Raw genomic sequence first — 17824 nt, forward strand, 5'->3', positions numbered from 1 at the left:
AACTTATATGTCGTGACGTGAGTGCTATAGTGATGCCTTAGTTTGTATATCAAGTGATAAGTAACAAACTCAAGGCAAGAGACTTAGGTATTTGTTATTAAAATAAAATAATAAAATAATGTGTAACTACATGGCCATTTTAAGAAGTTCCTGTTTGTGAGACGGTGCTGCAGAGTGCCAAAAACTCAAATAACATAAGATTAAATTCGTCCTTTGACGGTTAATATTTAATGTGATGTAACTTTGGTGGGCGTATACACTCTATAGAGTGTCGCTCTTTTTTGAAATTTCGCTTTTGTATCCAATGTAATCACGCAGTGGAACAATTTAATACATTAGCAATTACGTTTTAAAATTCGCGGGACTAGTAATTATTTTTCGGTTGATGGCGGTTACCTATTTTTCAGTCATGTAAAAGATATATATGGTATGTTATTATTGTTATTTATTTTATTCGCAAGCTATAATATTGTTACGTATACAAAAAAAAAATAGAACATATTAATGTAAAAATATTTAACACATTTTAATTTGTTGATTGGATACTAACTTTTCGGAAATGTATTTTAAAACCGACTCGATTTCGCTTTCTCTGGATAGAATCATATTTCAAGTAAAAATTAATTCTACCAGACATGTTTAATAAGTAGTGTCTTAAGCTATGCACCATATACCTCTATACCTCTAACTAGAATCACCACTTTTTCTATAAATTGTTAAATTGTTCATTAAATTAGGTGATTTTTTTTAAAAATATTGATTTATCTAAATCAAAATTTGAACGAAAAGTTATTTAACTTTTTGGATTTGCAAGATAATACAAGGAGTTATATTTATTTGAAAATATTATGGTCCTTAAGGCTTAAGTAGGTATACCTACTTAAAATTTTCAAAAATCAAGATTTGAATACATTCATATTATTAAAGAAACGATGGGGTGAGCATGCTTGGTGAATCATCATGTATAGAAAAGTGAGGAAAATTGATTGGCATATCACTAAATACATATAGGTCCATCCTACGTTAATAAAATAAAATAAAATTTTTAATGGTGACTGTAATCGGCTTTTTTGTCTGTATATAACAGTTATTAATAAACAAATAGATATCATTTGCAATTAGTCCGTTCGCCAGATTATGTTATATTATTATTTTTTAATATCAAATAAGACATAAGCCACACGATTATGTAAAACATGACGCAATTGAACTATGAGTACTTAAATGAGTGATGACTAATGACTTGAACACAGTTGACCGGAAAGATAGAAGATAGAAGCTCTCTGAGTAGACACGTTATTTACTAATATTTTTCTCTTGCGGGCGACCGAAACCGATCTGATGTTGAAGTGCTCCCGAACTGGCGGACTATTACTATTTAGTATATTGAAACCAAAAGTAGGTCGTGAAAAACGAATTTTCTCACATCACTGTGTATAATATAAGTGCACATAATCAATAAATATAGAGACCTAGATATTCCATAGACCGAGGCGGAAAAATTCACATTCGTTATTTATACATCGGACATTCGGACGATATAGGATGAAAAAAAAATGAAAAAATCAGAAATTACCACCACCTGCAGTCACCGTCCAATACAGTACAATCGTGTCAACTGACCATAACGACGTAATAGGAGGTAAACATAATTTTATATATATGTACGTAAGTATATGTAGGCACACTTGCGGGTGATGCGTCAATTATCTATAGACAACCTACTTCTGATGAGCACGATAAACACAAAAATACGTTGCAATTTATTTTGGTTGAAGCTCGTCTTGAAATTAAATATATTGTTTGACCGTTGTGATCCATATACCGTCGGCTACGGATGTGTATTATATTTTATTATCCTGTATTACACTTTTATATACCCACAGAGTAATAGTTCCGAGGCATTCGTAAAAATTTGAAAGTTTTTACCATTCCACAATAATGACGGTGTAATACATTATAATTATTATTAATAAATGATTGTGTTATATTATTATTTAATACGTATTGAAGGGCCGAAGTGGTGGTTTGTGCGGTTGAATATAAAAATAATTTGACAATTAAAAATGTTCACTTCGTGGCAATATAATATTATATAATTTATATCGTATTACCACAGTATAGTCTTTGGCCGATATGCAAATCGACGGGAAGAGTTTTTATAGGAGATTTTAGGAGTTGTAAACCACAAAAGGCACAATCGAGTACGGCCGGAAAACAATAATAATTGTGTGCATGAAGTAAATCGTGTCCGTATCGGAAAACGTACAGTGAAACGTTCGTCTCTATATACAGCATATTTTTCCCGAGACGATATGAGCATTGAGCATATAGCCCTATAGCATATAGCCACAATTGGTCATTGGTATTCTCCTCAATTGTGGATGCGACTTCTGTGACTTTGCTCAGATTCTTATTAATTATCGTCCGGCTGTTTCGGGAACCAGAACTATATAAACTAAAAAAATCATTATTTTTCTTAAATGTAAATTCCTTAACTTATGATTAAATACGCACCAATAGTTATTAAAGTACTTCTACATTTCGTCCATATAATAAGTAATCTAGCTTATACAGTATTACAGTATTTACAAATTAAACAGTAAAGGTAGTACACAATGCACTAAATAATTCGAAATGATGTAATAGTTTATTACGTTTACATTTCAATTAAAAAAAATAGGCATAGGCGTATTTCAATTAATACCTAGGTATACCAGACGCCGGCAATAGGGTCCGTGTCGATTTCGGTTTTTCAATGTTTATGTTGTATATTATACTCATTGGCTCTTATTACTTGTTCGAAAATAAGTAATCAATCATTGGTATCACTTGATTTTCCTAACCAAACTGTCGAGTCTTTTTATTCGTTAATCAATTATTTTCATGATAATAGATATGTTTTTACAAAGTTTTCTGTAGAGAAATATATTATTTATTGGTATATAAATTCGTACAAAGGCTTTAATGGTAAGTTTATTATTTTTATCACATAATCACTGAGAACAATCTGTATGATTTGACAAAGATCGTTGGTTGTTAGTTGTTACAAACAAGATTTAGTCGGGAGAGACATTTCAATTGTCGATGCCAAAATGTACATTGACCAAATTTCCAGGCCACAATCTACTTATTGTACTCCCTTACCCCCTCCTATTTGTTTAGTTTAAATTCAAACAAGTTGTTTATAATAACATTAACGGACAAGCTATGCGTACGTACGAAAAGAACAATAACATTACACGTTTCACAATTTGCATTATAGGTGTAGTGTAACAATAACAACAACTATATTACAACAATAAAATATATTAACGCGTATGACAATCAAACAATAGTGGGCACCTATAATAGTATAATATCTTCGATTTTTAGATTCCGGGTGAACCAGAAACGTTTCGATTTTACGGCGATTTCCTCCTCGATGGTTTGATTTTGAAACCTCGATAGCGTTTTATATATTTTTTCGAATTTTCGGCAGACGGAAATAGTCTGAATACAATATATGACGATGGTATAGTGTAGTATAATTAATAAGCATATTAATTATTATTTATATTATTATTGGTTAAAATTCTCTGCACCCGGTTCAGTGCGCAATAAGTGTCCGCCGCATAATGTGCATAATTATTATACCTATACGCACATGGAGCGTTATACGCAACACATTTCAATTTGGCTTTTTATACGCCGTACAAGCGCGGTATACGACCAAGATTTTATTATGATATGTTAACACGCCGTGCATTTATTTTCAAACGTCCATTGTTTCTCGCCTTGCGACTATATTTCGCAATCGTCGTTTAAATATAATATTTAATAATAATGTTAATGATGATGATGATGATGAATAATTCCAGTTGCATACTATGCCGCGCCACGGTCAGTCGGATGCATACCATCACATACCTCGAGGGACACGTAGGTATATAAAAAAATTGTTGAAGAAAATAAACCACACGTCATTAACTCGGGTGGATATATTATTGTGATATCGAGTCAATTATGGAAACATAATAAATATTATTTTAAATCTTCCAATTTCGCAATTATATACGACGACACAGTCAGCTAATTCTTGAACACGCAACTATATACCTGCATCACTATACATAATAATAATATTATCCAGATGACAAACAAAATTTTTATATTTGTCAGTCAATTTGTTATCCGTATCAAGCGCAATTATAACTGACCAACGAAACACACACGTACAACGAATTCATATTGGTAAAAAATAAATATTATACAAGAGACAAGTTAAATATTCTTATAATACGGATTTGTAAACATTTTGAAAAATAAAACAGTTACAACAGTATAAAGTCGTACTGATATAATAAAAGAAATTGAATCGAGTTTTGTTCGTCTCATAAAATATTATAATATACCTATAGATAGCATATACCTATATTATTGTATGGTTGTGCGCCACACCTTAACGTTTCGAAACGACATAAACTCGCATTGCTCATATTAAACAAATATTGTATATATATTATAATATATAATGCGCATTGTTGCGCGATAGATAATGGTAATAATATCAATCGAGTAAACACATTAAAAAAATTATGGGTATACACGATACACGATTGCAACGGCCGATAATAAATTATTATTTATTATGTTAATATCGGTTGGAAACAAACGCGCATCTTTCTATGCATACATCAATACACACAATACGTAAAAGATGCATAGGAATATTTTCAATTATTATTGATATTATTATAATAGGTACAAGCAAGCGTATCATATAATTTTCTACGTCGATTAAAATGGCGGGGAGGGGAATCGTTTAGCATTAGTGCCGTTAAATCGAGACCACATTTTCAAGTATTACGTTAACTATATAGGTACTGTCGACGGTTTGGCTGCAGAAGAAAGAAATACTCATTTGGTACATTTTTTTTTCATTGCTTTAATATTATTGTGTATGATATATATTATGAAAGTAATTTGTTCGACAACGATATACGCATATTATAATATGTACAAACCGCACGACCGTCGATCGATATTGAATGTATTCGGTGTAGATATGAATATATATAGCCACGATATGGTGCTAAACACGGTATTTGCACTATATATAGGTACTATAATGTAGTATACAATATTATGTTCTTGATCTATAACGAATTATACTATAAATCAATTACATTCCCTTATCCATTCGTTGAGCACATCGAAATGCTTGAAACTTTGGTTGGAAAAACTCTCGACACCCTATCCCCCTCCCCCACAGTTATAAAATTATCGTATCTTATACTCTGTTAGCGATATATCAATATATATGACATCTACCTATTGTTGAATATCTGGTCAGTATACCTCCTCCACGTATAATTCTTAAAACCTTGTCCTTAACTACTCTCCCTACTACAAACCCACATAAAATTTTACCAGTCTATATTGACCGTATATTCCACCCAACCGATGTCACCATCTCCACACGCAAGCTCCACTGCAATCTCCAATATTAATCATTATTATTATTTTTTTTTCAATTATATTTTTTATCGTTGTCATCTTTGTAAATTTTTTTGATTGATACATCATGACATACATTTTTAATTTCATATTTTGAATCAAATATTTTTCTGAGGATATCAATATCTAAAAATCGAATTTTGAACAACGAGTAGTTAATTAGTTATAACTTATAAGTATTTTAAGTTTAGTTAACTGAGGTGGCGGAGAAACATCTTGTGGGGTACTTCTCAACATCTAAGCTTTATAAATACTTGTAAATTATTTATAAATGTTATAATTTATAACTAAATGACAACTCATTCAAAATATGATTTTAATATATAAGCAAATTCTCAAAAAAAAAAAAAAATATATTCTACTTTGGGAATATTAAATTGAAAATGTACGCTGTGATTTAAAATATATATATATATATATATATGTATGTATTAAAAATAATAAGAAAGATAATTTTTTTTCAAAATGTCGTGGAAAAAATCTTATCGAGAAAATGAGTATTTGCCTTCAATATAATCACCTATATACATATATATTGCTACATATTGCTACGTTAAATTACCTATGTACCTATATAATGTGTATGGCGCAATGTGTACACAATAATTTAGTATACGATGTATCTGACCATATTCGGCTAGTCGCGTCCAATCGCATTAGTGAATATTACTCACGAGTCGTCGGTGTCAGATATATGTAAACATATTATGTATATTATAGACTCTGACTGGAAGATTTCTCAGTTATTGCAGACTGCAGTGTCCAAGTCCCTAGCTCTAGTTAAACTTCTCAGGCGGCACGTCTAGTATAATTATTGTGAGAGACCGATTATCATCATGACGTGGATCCATTATCTCCGACGCCCTTGTTTCGAAACCTTTGACTCCGAAACCATCGCTTGCCACTTTCGTCGTGATAATGCATACCACGGGCAGTACCTATAATGTTATTGATTAAACCATATAAATTTAATCAACACTAATATTATACGATTCGATCGATTTTCTGCGCTTTATCCTTTGGTTGTATAGTGACACGAAATCTTCTGTGAATACTCTTAAATTAGGTGTATTATACTATTCATTTATCTTAAGCTGTACCTAGAAAAAAGCTCTATAATTCGTAAACAATATACGGCTCGATTAGGAAACTGTTCAGAAAATATTTGACTGGCACGATCCAATAGTAGTATATATATATATCGATGCATTAGCAGACGTAAGACGAAAGTAGGAAGATATAGTTATCGTATCTCGACTGATTTGTTATTATATGTTGATTTTTTCATACCTTCGGTGTTTATAAAAACGGGCGTTACGTAAAATTTGCGGTCAAAAATTGAAAGTTTCCCGTCTGCGGTCGAACTCATGCCAATAACTCAGAATACTTTATTGTTTATATTTTTTGCCCCGCCAAAAATTGATCGTCATATTCATATTTATTGTTTATCCACAAGTTCAAATAGATTATTGAAGTCTACAAAATTGGTTTTCTATTGTACGCTCGAACAATGTATTAAACCTGTACCAGCTACCTATGAAAAGTATCATATATTTTATTGTGTGTCGAGAGAAAAGAAGATAAGAATATTGGTTGTGAAACTACAAATGCGACTACAATGGACGAAATTAATTATGAATTTATTATCCACAACGAAGCTTTATTTGTCATTGTCGGAGTACAAATGCAAATCTCTTAATATGTCGCATACCGGTCAGCTGTGGTAATCAAAATATGTATCGTTAACAATACAACTGTCAATATTTTTTTCTCGGTAAGCTATTATTGTGCTTAATCAGGTCATGTACATTGCACTTATAGGTATATAAAAAATTAATATGTATTATAAATCGGTCACCTTCGAATTTGTTTTTATATATTTTTTTAAGGCGAGATTTCTTTAGTATAGGTATCTATAAAACGTTGTGTTGGCATTAATATTTTCGTAATTCCGTACAGTACACACTTTATTGGTGTGCTGGATGTGCATAATGTATACTTTCCAATGTCTGCAATTATTAGTTGATCAATGGCCAATATTTTAATTTTAAATTCTTTTTTTATAAGGAAATCATAATTTTGAAATTAATTTTGCTGCATTGGTTACGCTGTTAAGACATTCAAGTGGTTCGATCATACGACGATATATAAAGCATATACGGTATACATATATACACATCTTGAATAATTTTCAAACATATAAATTATAGTTGCACTCAAAACACCGGTGAAAGAATATTTGAAATGAATATAAATTAACCTTGCGCCGGTTTTTATAAATCATATATATATTATATGATATATTAATGTATTATTGTACGTCGGAGTTATGAAAATTGGAAAATAACTATTAATGATCTACAATGAATAAGATTTATAAATTAACTATATTATTGTTGTGTAACGTATTTTACACAAATTAATCAATAAATAAAAGAATTCAAGGTTAACTCTACAGGCTTCAAGGTTGTTCTTGGATGATTATAATATAATATAATCAATTTTTATATATTATATATTATTTATTAGGCTAATTTACTAAAAATAAATAACTTAACTTCAGTCCATTGTGTCATCAAATTTAGATTTTACGGATATTTTTGTTCGAAAAATTATATAAAATAATTACTCTTAATATTGTAATTGTATCGGGTTTAGGTTTACTCAATCAAAGTAATCATTTATTACTAAGATCATCCCGGTTTCGTTGAAGCTCTATTTATACAAAAAGCACAAAATTTAAGAATACTGACTTTTTCAAAGCTTAATTTTGACGATCAAATATATGTGTATACTCAATAGGCTAAACTAAATATACTCAATGGTCTTATAGTATGTACAGTATATGTATTCGTTTTATTTTTCACCCAGATCATCTTTTTTTAATGCAAAATAGCCTCTGAAAATATTCATGCATTTTTTGAATACTGCTGGTAATTTACTATTTTGTATTACCTATATAGGCATATATAGCTGTACGTATATACACCATGAGTTTTTAAAAGATAAAACAATAATAATAATAATAATAATAATTAATGACAAAGATATTCGTATTCCGTAGACATCGGGTATTTCTCACTATGGACAAGAAAAAAAGTCATGTATAGGTATAATATTATTTTAATTTTATACCTGTTAAAAATTAATTAAACCCTATATAGAAGGCGGTTAGTGTTAGTCGTGACGTGTCTGTTTATTTTGCCGATGCGTAACCAAAATATACTCGCAGACTTGCCAAAATAACATTTTCGTGTTATTAAAATCGGATTGTTATAGCTGGTACATAATAATGTATGTATATATATTATAAACGTATTGACTGCTGCGGAATTCACACAAGCTTTTGTCTTGCGCTGTGGTTCGCGATCTCTGTGTGTATGTGTGCGTGTGTGTGTGTGTGTGTGTGTGTGTGTGTGTGTGTGTGTGTGTGTGTGTGTGTGTGTGTGTGTGTGTGTGTGTGTGTGTGTGTGTGTGTGTTGTGTTTGTGCGTCAGAAAAATTGTTACGGCGATCATCTCGTCCTTCCACAGGGCCAGTCACGACTTTCCGGACACCCGGCACTACTGGTTGGCAGACGGACGTAACAAAATCGTGCGTAAATCACGACCTATCATAAGAAGATACATGACGTGCGATAGACCACCGACACACGAATGAAAATCGCCTTATGTATTACATGACTACCGTGGCTTGCAGTGGTGGACGAGGGGAGAGTGTGCCACCGCAATGTTATATCGTTTTCCTGCATTATAAATACTGTTGTGTAGGTACACAATATGTATACCTATTACCTGTCCGGGATATTATGTAATATTATATCATAAGCGAGCGATTAGACCGTTTTCCGTGGACAATAATCCCATATGAAATTGGGATTGGTCATCGACTGCAGTGCACGGGGTACCTATACAATATACATATGCTAATAATAGAAAACGCCTGTGGGCTGTGGTCGCTGTGGATCTCGCCGGAGACGAGATGTACAATCGTCAACCCCACACCAAACTTTTAACTAATTTGAATGTGGCATTAGGCCATTGGGGTTAACTTTACAACGGGTATGATATCATTGTTATTTTTTCCTCTGTCAAACACATCGTACTATTCTGAAACCACCACCCCCACCTAATGATGGTAATAATAGTATATACTTCGACTTTTTCTTGCTTATAATATTATTGGCTTGGATTATGAAGGGGTGGTGGTGCGGAGTACCTCTTGTCCTCTTCTTGCGTTTTAATAATTTTTAAGCGTATCGCATCAAATGTTTCTGAATTGCATATATTATACATTTTAGTGTGCAATATAGGTCTTGAAAACATACATTTTCAGTACCTGAAAATTGTTTGCGATGCTTATAAATAATTTTTTTGCAATTCAAGCACCCATTATTACACTCGCACATCATACACATGCATTATACCTTAACTTTTGTACTTATCTATAATAAATCAACATACATTGTCTACGAAATCGTTATTTAACCTCTGAACTTAATTTATTTCCTTACATTAATCATATCTATCCAATATAATATATATATTTATAACTTGACCTTTTTCGCATACCAGCACCTCGTTGTCTCACCTATTCTGAACGACTCAATTATTCAACATCATAGTAATAATAATATGTGGTTATGAATTTACGATAGATCCGCTGCTCGTCCGTTAATAATATAATATTATGTTTACTCCGACAGCCCATCCTCATCTCGTAGGAAACGCATTTTATCTTAATTTCGCCATTAAATTATACACAACTCCGTAATAACAATTATTGCAGTTTAGTACCCAGGTATATAAATCATTGCTATTTTTCGACTCTTATCGATGTATATGTAGGTAGGTACTCTGCACGACAACTATCTGACTGACGTCTGTATAATATACAAAATGCAAAAATAACATAATGTACCTATGTAACATTATAATCGGTCGTCCGTTTAACGCGCATATCTTCCGCGATGACTAATCCCCCGCGACGACGACGACATCCGCGCAATAAAAGAAGACGACGATGACGTGCGTTTGCGGAAAAACAAAATGCGTCGTTAAACTCGCGGCGACGAGTGCAAACACGCGAAGCCGGTATAATTCCGCGACAGATAAAATAATAACATAATTAATACCACGCGAATTTATTATGGTTTTCGCGGAGATAACGCGCTTTTATAATATTTATATTATGCTCGTGGCCGGTTTGCGGTTTTTTTTCCTCATATTATTATTATTATTAGGTATACGACGTATATGTACGATGTGCGCGACAGCTCGTCTCGAGTGCCCACACGTACGCTCGAGTGCGTATTAAGCTGTGATGCAGTGTACCTATAATGTTAGGTACGATGTAGGCACCCATCGCATATCACGTGCACCAGCCCCGTAAAAGAGTGTGTTTTTTTATTCGACCGCGCGGAGTGGAAAAAAAAGAAGAACGCACGCGGTAAAATTATCACCCGACGTGCAGCGATTACCGTTATATTATAATATGTAATGACGTACAATAATTATAATAATAATCGCACTATTCACTATATATTATACGCGCAATATAGTACCCGTAGGCATATTATATATTTTATTACATTATTATCAACAGCGTTGTTATTGCGTGTACCCAGGACCGGCTCAAGGGAAAAAAGTGAACTAGGCAAATTCAAATTTTGCCGCCCTTAACAATAGAATATTATCAGTATTTTGAAAATGTCGCCCTCTTACTAATGTGCAGCTTATGTGCCGCCCTAGGCATGGGCCTATGTCGCCTACTCCTTGAGCCGGGCCTGCGTGTACCTATGTCCTATTATATGTGTCTATCGGTATAAACCGACAATTATTGGTTAGGTTAGGATTTCGCAGACAAAATGGAATATATCTCTCCCCCGCCCCGTTGTTTGAGTTTTATTCATAAAAAAATATCGTTGGTTATATATCGATTTGTTTTATAATATATTTCGTCTATATGGTTCGACAGTACCTACATTAAAATGAAAAAAAACAATTTATTAATTATTTCTTAGAAAATATAATAACTGTAAATAGAGGATATTGTATTGTCATTATTATTGTATATATGATGAAAATGTTGTGCGTGAGTTGTAATAGAAACAGCAGTAGGGGGACGCAAAAATGTACTAACATTTTGCGTTTCTAAACTCCACTACTTATTTATGATCAACGACTGAAACAAAATAGCCGTGGGTCGAATGAAACAAAACAAGAACCAAGGCTCTCTGGGTTTATTTATAACAATTATTTTCAGGTTATCGATCTTATAACTTAGGTATACCTAATTATTTATTATGATAGGTATATCATTCTGTTGAGTCGTGCTACGTCTTTCGCCGGAAACATCTCGCTGCCGCACGTGCGCTTTTCGTCACCCCACTCCCACTTGTCGTTTAACCGTTATAAAAGTATTTTATTGATTTATATAATTTTGGCTGCCATTTATCAAAATATCCGAAACGACCAGCTCCTCCCCCTACTCATTGACGTCCAAGTATTGTACAATAATAATAATTTAACTACACTATATAGTAGGACAGGTACATAACATACTATTTTATAGCAAACGGATGCCATCAAAATAGGTCCGCGGAATTATGCAGGTCGTTTCACTTTTGCAATTTTCATTTCGTCTTACTGCGCTTTGGCCACACAATAATTATAATATATTTGCACTCGGCTCATTTTGACAACATCCTTTATTGTATTTCATCGCAGGTGGCGTTCCTAATATAATATAGCTGATGTGTTAGCCTCGCCGACAGATACCTAGGTCCCAAAGTATACCAACATATTCTGTTACCTCCGAACGATTGTTTTACGGTTTTCATCGAAAACCATTAATAATAATGCACCACTATTACTGCTGCAACACAAAAAGAAACATAATAATATGAAATCCGAATCGTTATAGACTATAGTATAATATAATAGGAGCGGTACCTATACCTATATATGTCTAGTAAACTATGGTATGGAGAAAAAAAACGTTCCACGGCGTTAAACTGTGGCTAATAAATAATAATATTTTATAGCTCACAAAAACGTAATGGATAAAATATAGTACGATTAATAAAATGTTGAACCGTATCGAAATGTATTTATCATTATTTCGATTAGTCATCGCGACGGTGTCATCTAATCATATCTATAATGGGGCATCTATATGCCGCGATTATTTTCAAGAGGTGCAGAATATAATATGACGTATTATGTATAAAAAAATACAATGGCAGCCACGATGAACAATCATACAGGTCGCGGAAACGTATGGCTTATTAGTATTGTTATAGTGACACACATATAAAGAAATTAGTAATTTCGATGTCCATTTCCTTACATAGATACTAATATTGAGCACCCCCCCCCCCCCCACCCCATATGGACATGCTCAATACACCCAGCTTTTAAATAAATACCCTCACTTTCATTTTTCCCGAAGTTCAATGTTTCACTATTAGGTATATATAAATAATTGGGCGTAATGTCATATACGCAGAGGGATCTAAAGGGGCTAAAATCCATCATAGACCGTTTTATTGACAAAGTTTCAAATTTCTAAATTCCTCACCTATAAACCATAAACGTACCTATTCAATTGATAGACTAGACAAAATGAAAATGAAATTTAAATAAATGTCTATGTTTACAACTCATCTTGTATTAAATTTAAAACGGTAAAAACTGTCAAACAAAAATTGTAATATTCATAAGTCAAAAATCAACTTTTTTAAGTAGAGAATTTAATAAATATATATAGATAGCACAAAATGAGCTAAAATATTTTGAATATTATATTATGTCTAAAAAACGACTTTATAAATAATTGGTAAAATATTTAAATCTCAGGGAGCAAATTTTATTGTAAATTAAATTTTGATTCATAACAATAAAAAACAAAATCTATTTTTTTAAGATTTTGCGTAAAAATTCTCGTTTTTCCTTTTATTGCTTTATTTAAGTTCTACCTAGATTCAATTTTCTACTAGAAACTACCCTCAAAATAGAAAATTGGAAAATTTTTACTGTTCCTAAAGGTCAAAGGATTACGGCAGATACATTAATTTTGAAAAAAGACATAATTTTAAAATCAATATATTCTTCATCTCTCCGTTCAGAGCCTAAAATTAATAAAATAAAATAAGAACTACAAGTTTGCATTTGGATACTTTATTTAAACAATCTCCAGCTTCAAAACAGCATAATTATAAACAAAATATTGTGGGAGCTAAACCGTTGTGTATCGTACAATATATTAAAGTATTAAACACACTACATAGTGATTATTATTTAATTAATTAATTTTTAAACGTCGTGCGTCGTATTTTTTTAATCGCGCAAACTTGTTTTTTACAAATCAAAATAAATAACCATTTTATGTGCTTTTGTGTTTTCAATAAATAAAACCATTAACCATCATGTCGAACGTCAAACTTACTATTATTTATCTTTAATGTATTAAAGTATATTATACACATATTAAAAATGTTATTAGTTTTTACTATTAATACTATAAAATATGACAACATTAAGCACCAGTCACCACAGTAAAAAGAATTTTATGTTTTTAATACTTAGATAAATATTTAATTACAATGTTGTTTATAACTAACATGTACAAGGTATTTGAAAAACAATGTATTAATTTTTTTTACGAACTACAGTTAGCTTTTTATGACTTATTGACTTCTGATGCACCTACCTATTTAGTTAAACCTGCACTGTCAAACACACAAACTATAATTAAAAGTTTTAATGGTGAACTTCATTTGAAGTTATTAAACGCTGCTCTATAATGTAAGGGATTTTAATTTTTGACTACAGTATAGGTAGTATTGTTCTATGATAGTATACATGTATAATGAATCTATCTAATATATTATTATCCTACCCGTGAGCTATGACTTATTGATAATGTATACTTTTTGTTTTGTGCACGTTACACATATACCATATAATATGAAATGAAATAATGAATGGCTTGTTGTAGTGTCGTTACTCTGGCCATAACGTAATATTGCGAGTGAAGAGGTTAATAAACAATAATCAATTGATTAACGCAATTATTACGATGGCAATGAACTCTGTTACATGCATGATGCGTCGATACATATTAATTTGTAATTATTGGTATTAATTAATTATCTAATCAATGAGCTTAGATAAATCTATAGTTTGGAAATTACATACTTTCGGTTCCTATATATTAGTATGATGTACTTACATAAGGTCGTCAGTCTTTGGTTCGTGTTGATTGTACTTTTATACGTATACAATTTAAAATTCACACGCTATAATATATTACGTTTCTCTCTATAATATATAATATTATTATATATACGTTGATTTATTAAGTGATTACATATAAAATTATAGTACCACACGCAATTTTACCAGCGTATTAATCGGTTAATTTAATAAATAGAATAAAATCAAAAATTATTTTCAATAAATCTTCAAAATGGTCGAAAATAAGCCGCAAACGGACGTCTAAAGAAACACGGTGATGGTTAATTGAACGATTTACAAGTGAGTTTCTGAGTTACATATTGCTCGCGGTATCGTATAAAATACGCAATGTCGTATTGTACAATACATTACGCGTTTGTGTCTAGATCATTATTTTTGACCGTCCATACCGATATAATAAATATCGAAAGGCTTACGAAGGAGGAGACAGTTTACGACGACACGCAAACGTGTACCTGTATAATAATAATTAATAATCATAGGTAACAGCATAGGTACGTCGAATACGTATAGTTATATTCGGTAAATTATGCTGTCGACCCGCGGTGACCGAATACAGTATTGTTGGTGTACGGCATGACGGTTTATGACTACTTATATTATGTTATAGGTATAACTTTTAAATTATAATAATATCTCGTACCTAATCGAACGGGATTTTCGGACATCTCACGGGTGGCTATTATTATATTATATATTATACGATCTATCGAGACGTACCTCTATATAGGTGCATGAAATACGTATATTATAATACACCTGCCTACGTGTTGTACTCGCACACACACACACACTCACACACACACACACACACACACACACACACACTCACATACATACATACACATACGACACGCCTGTGAGTGTGTGCGCGTACAGTGCACAGATTTCGTATAATATATCATTATTATTGTTATATTGTGTGTGTGCGTTTTGCGAAATTCGCCTCGGGGGACACCGCGCCGGTCGCGGATTCGTCGAGTTTTGTCGTCCTTAAATAATAATAATAATTCATCGGGGTAATGGGTGTACTACACACATGCACACACACCACACATACGCATACCGCGGGCCAAATGTCCGAATCGACACCGTGTTGCAGAAGAATCTTCTGGTTGCCGCCGACTTTCGCTTTTCTATACATATACCTACCTATGTTTGCCTCCATATACCGCCTCGTGTGTGGTTGTTCCACATAAACGTAGTCGAGCCGCGAAAACCCCACCGCCTTACGTACATATTTTTAATAATATGACGTGTATTGGTAATCTTAGACGTAAAGATATTATAATATTATTATTATCTTTACATGTCCGCGTGGTAGTAGTAATAATAATAATAATATCAACTCCGCGTATAATATTTTTTCAGTCGTGATCGATCATATAATATTTTCCGTCCGCGGTGTTAAATTTTCATTCGACAATTTACGAACCGTGTTATATTATCATGATGTCTTGTACCTGTACCACGGTACGATATTATCATTGTGATTGCATTACGACGTATAATATACGATTCGTGATTTTTTTCTTTTTTCTCCGCTATTGTTTGCACAGACGGGTAAAACATATTAGCCGGGGCAGCATACATACCTACGATAATATATTATATGAGCGTGTTCGGATTTCGTTTACTGCGGTTTTTCGCAGCGCGCTCACTCTCCGCGGCGGCGGGATTACCGTGAAACCGGAGAAATTTCCGCTGACGGACGTGTGTGTGTGTGCCGCGCTCGCTTATTATATGCATTACCCATATAAATATATAATATAATATACATAGCCTGTCCAGGACGCACGCCGCCGTGTCTAACGCATATTGTTATTATTATATTATTTAATTATTATTATTATTAAAAAACACATTATATTATATGTACACGTGTTTCGCACGCGCATCGCATTATACCTATCATATCGTGCATTCCGACATTCGTATATATTATATTATTATGTGCGTACATACTTAATAATATTATTATACTTTTCCTCTCGTCCGCGCGGTGGTGGACCGTGTGCAGTCGTGGACCCACGACGGATATAGTGAAAAGGTGAAGGTGTTTCGGATTATTTTTATTCTTTTATCGTCGTTATAATTTCAAAAGCGCGTTAAACGGTCCATATAAAATGTGCGAGCAGCACGGTTATGGAATGTGTATTTTGCGATATTATTATTATTATTATTATCATCATTAATTACGAAGATTCGGCGGCCTGCAACAGTGCAACGAGTCTATAATATTTTAATGCAATAATGTACCTGCAACTAGTACCGGTGTGACGTGTATATTATTATTATCATTATGGTATTCTACTCAACGCGCAAGGCACATATTATTATTATAGCTATAGCTCACAGCGTTATGGTCCTCGATTATATTTTTTTTAGTGTCTCTCTCGCAATAATAATATTAGAATGCGTGTACGTCTTCGTATATTATATTCTTATATAAAGGTTTGACGCTGCGTTACATATTAGGTGTATATCATATTATTATAAATGCATATTAAATATATTTAGAACGTTTTTAGTTTTTACAATGTTATAGTGTTGTGGCCTTATCTTGTTATATAACAGATATAATACCCATATCTGGTGCCTATCCCAGTTTAGCCTACATATCTGTAGGAATATATAATAATATTTAATATTATACAGTCCTAAATTTCTGAATTTTACATTGTATGCAATAATTTGGTAATACGTTTTCTATAACGTTTTCGTTTTTTTTCACTTCAACCAGTATAGATTCACATTTTTACCACCCATTCTGTAGTGTGTAATTGGATTTTCTTTTATACATTCTATAAAGTTAGTGTAATTGATTTTGACGAATAGATATTCTCAAACTTGATTTGACCGTACGTCCGTACCTGACCGATATTTTTTAATGTCTAATAAAAAATATAGACTTCATTTTTTTCTCGTATTTTTTTCTTGTACCAGGTCAATGATTTATATCTCATCTAATTTACTGCCTATAGATTATAATCTCAATGAAACAATCTGGTTTATCAATTTGATTGAAACCCAATATAATTATATACTTCTTCCGTCTTCGTAATA

General features: G+C 32.4%; 1 protein-coding gene across 2 annotated transcripts in view; it reads left to right on the forward strand.

The window, feature by feature from the left end:
- LOC132943977 (rho GTPase-activating protein conundrum) overlaps nt 1-17824 on the forward strand; it is a 65545-nt gene that overhangs the window by 15912 nt on the left and 31809 nt on the right. The window contains exon 1 of one of the 2 annotated variants that reach the window (XM_061013168.1): nt 14745-15037. The exons of the other annotated variant lie outside the window; for it this stretch is intronic. The gene's annotated coding sequence lies outside the window, so the exon portion shown is untranslated. Of the gene's footprint in view, nt 1-14744; nt 15038-17824 lie in introns of those variants that run through there. 2 annotated transcript variants of the gene reach the window in all.

The sequence above is a fragment of the Metopolophium dirhodum genome, chromosome 4 (genome assembly GCF_019925205.1).
Source record: "Metopolophium dirhodum isolate CAU chromosome 4, ASM1992520v1, whole genome shotgun sequence".
NCBI lineage: Eukaryota > Metazoa > Arthropoda > Insecta > Hemiptera > Aphididae > Metopolophium > Metopolophium dirhodum.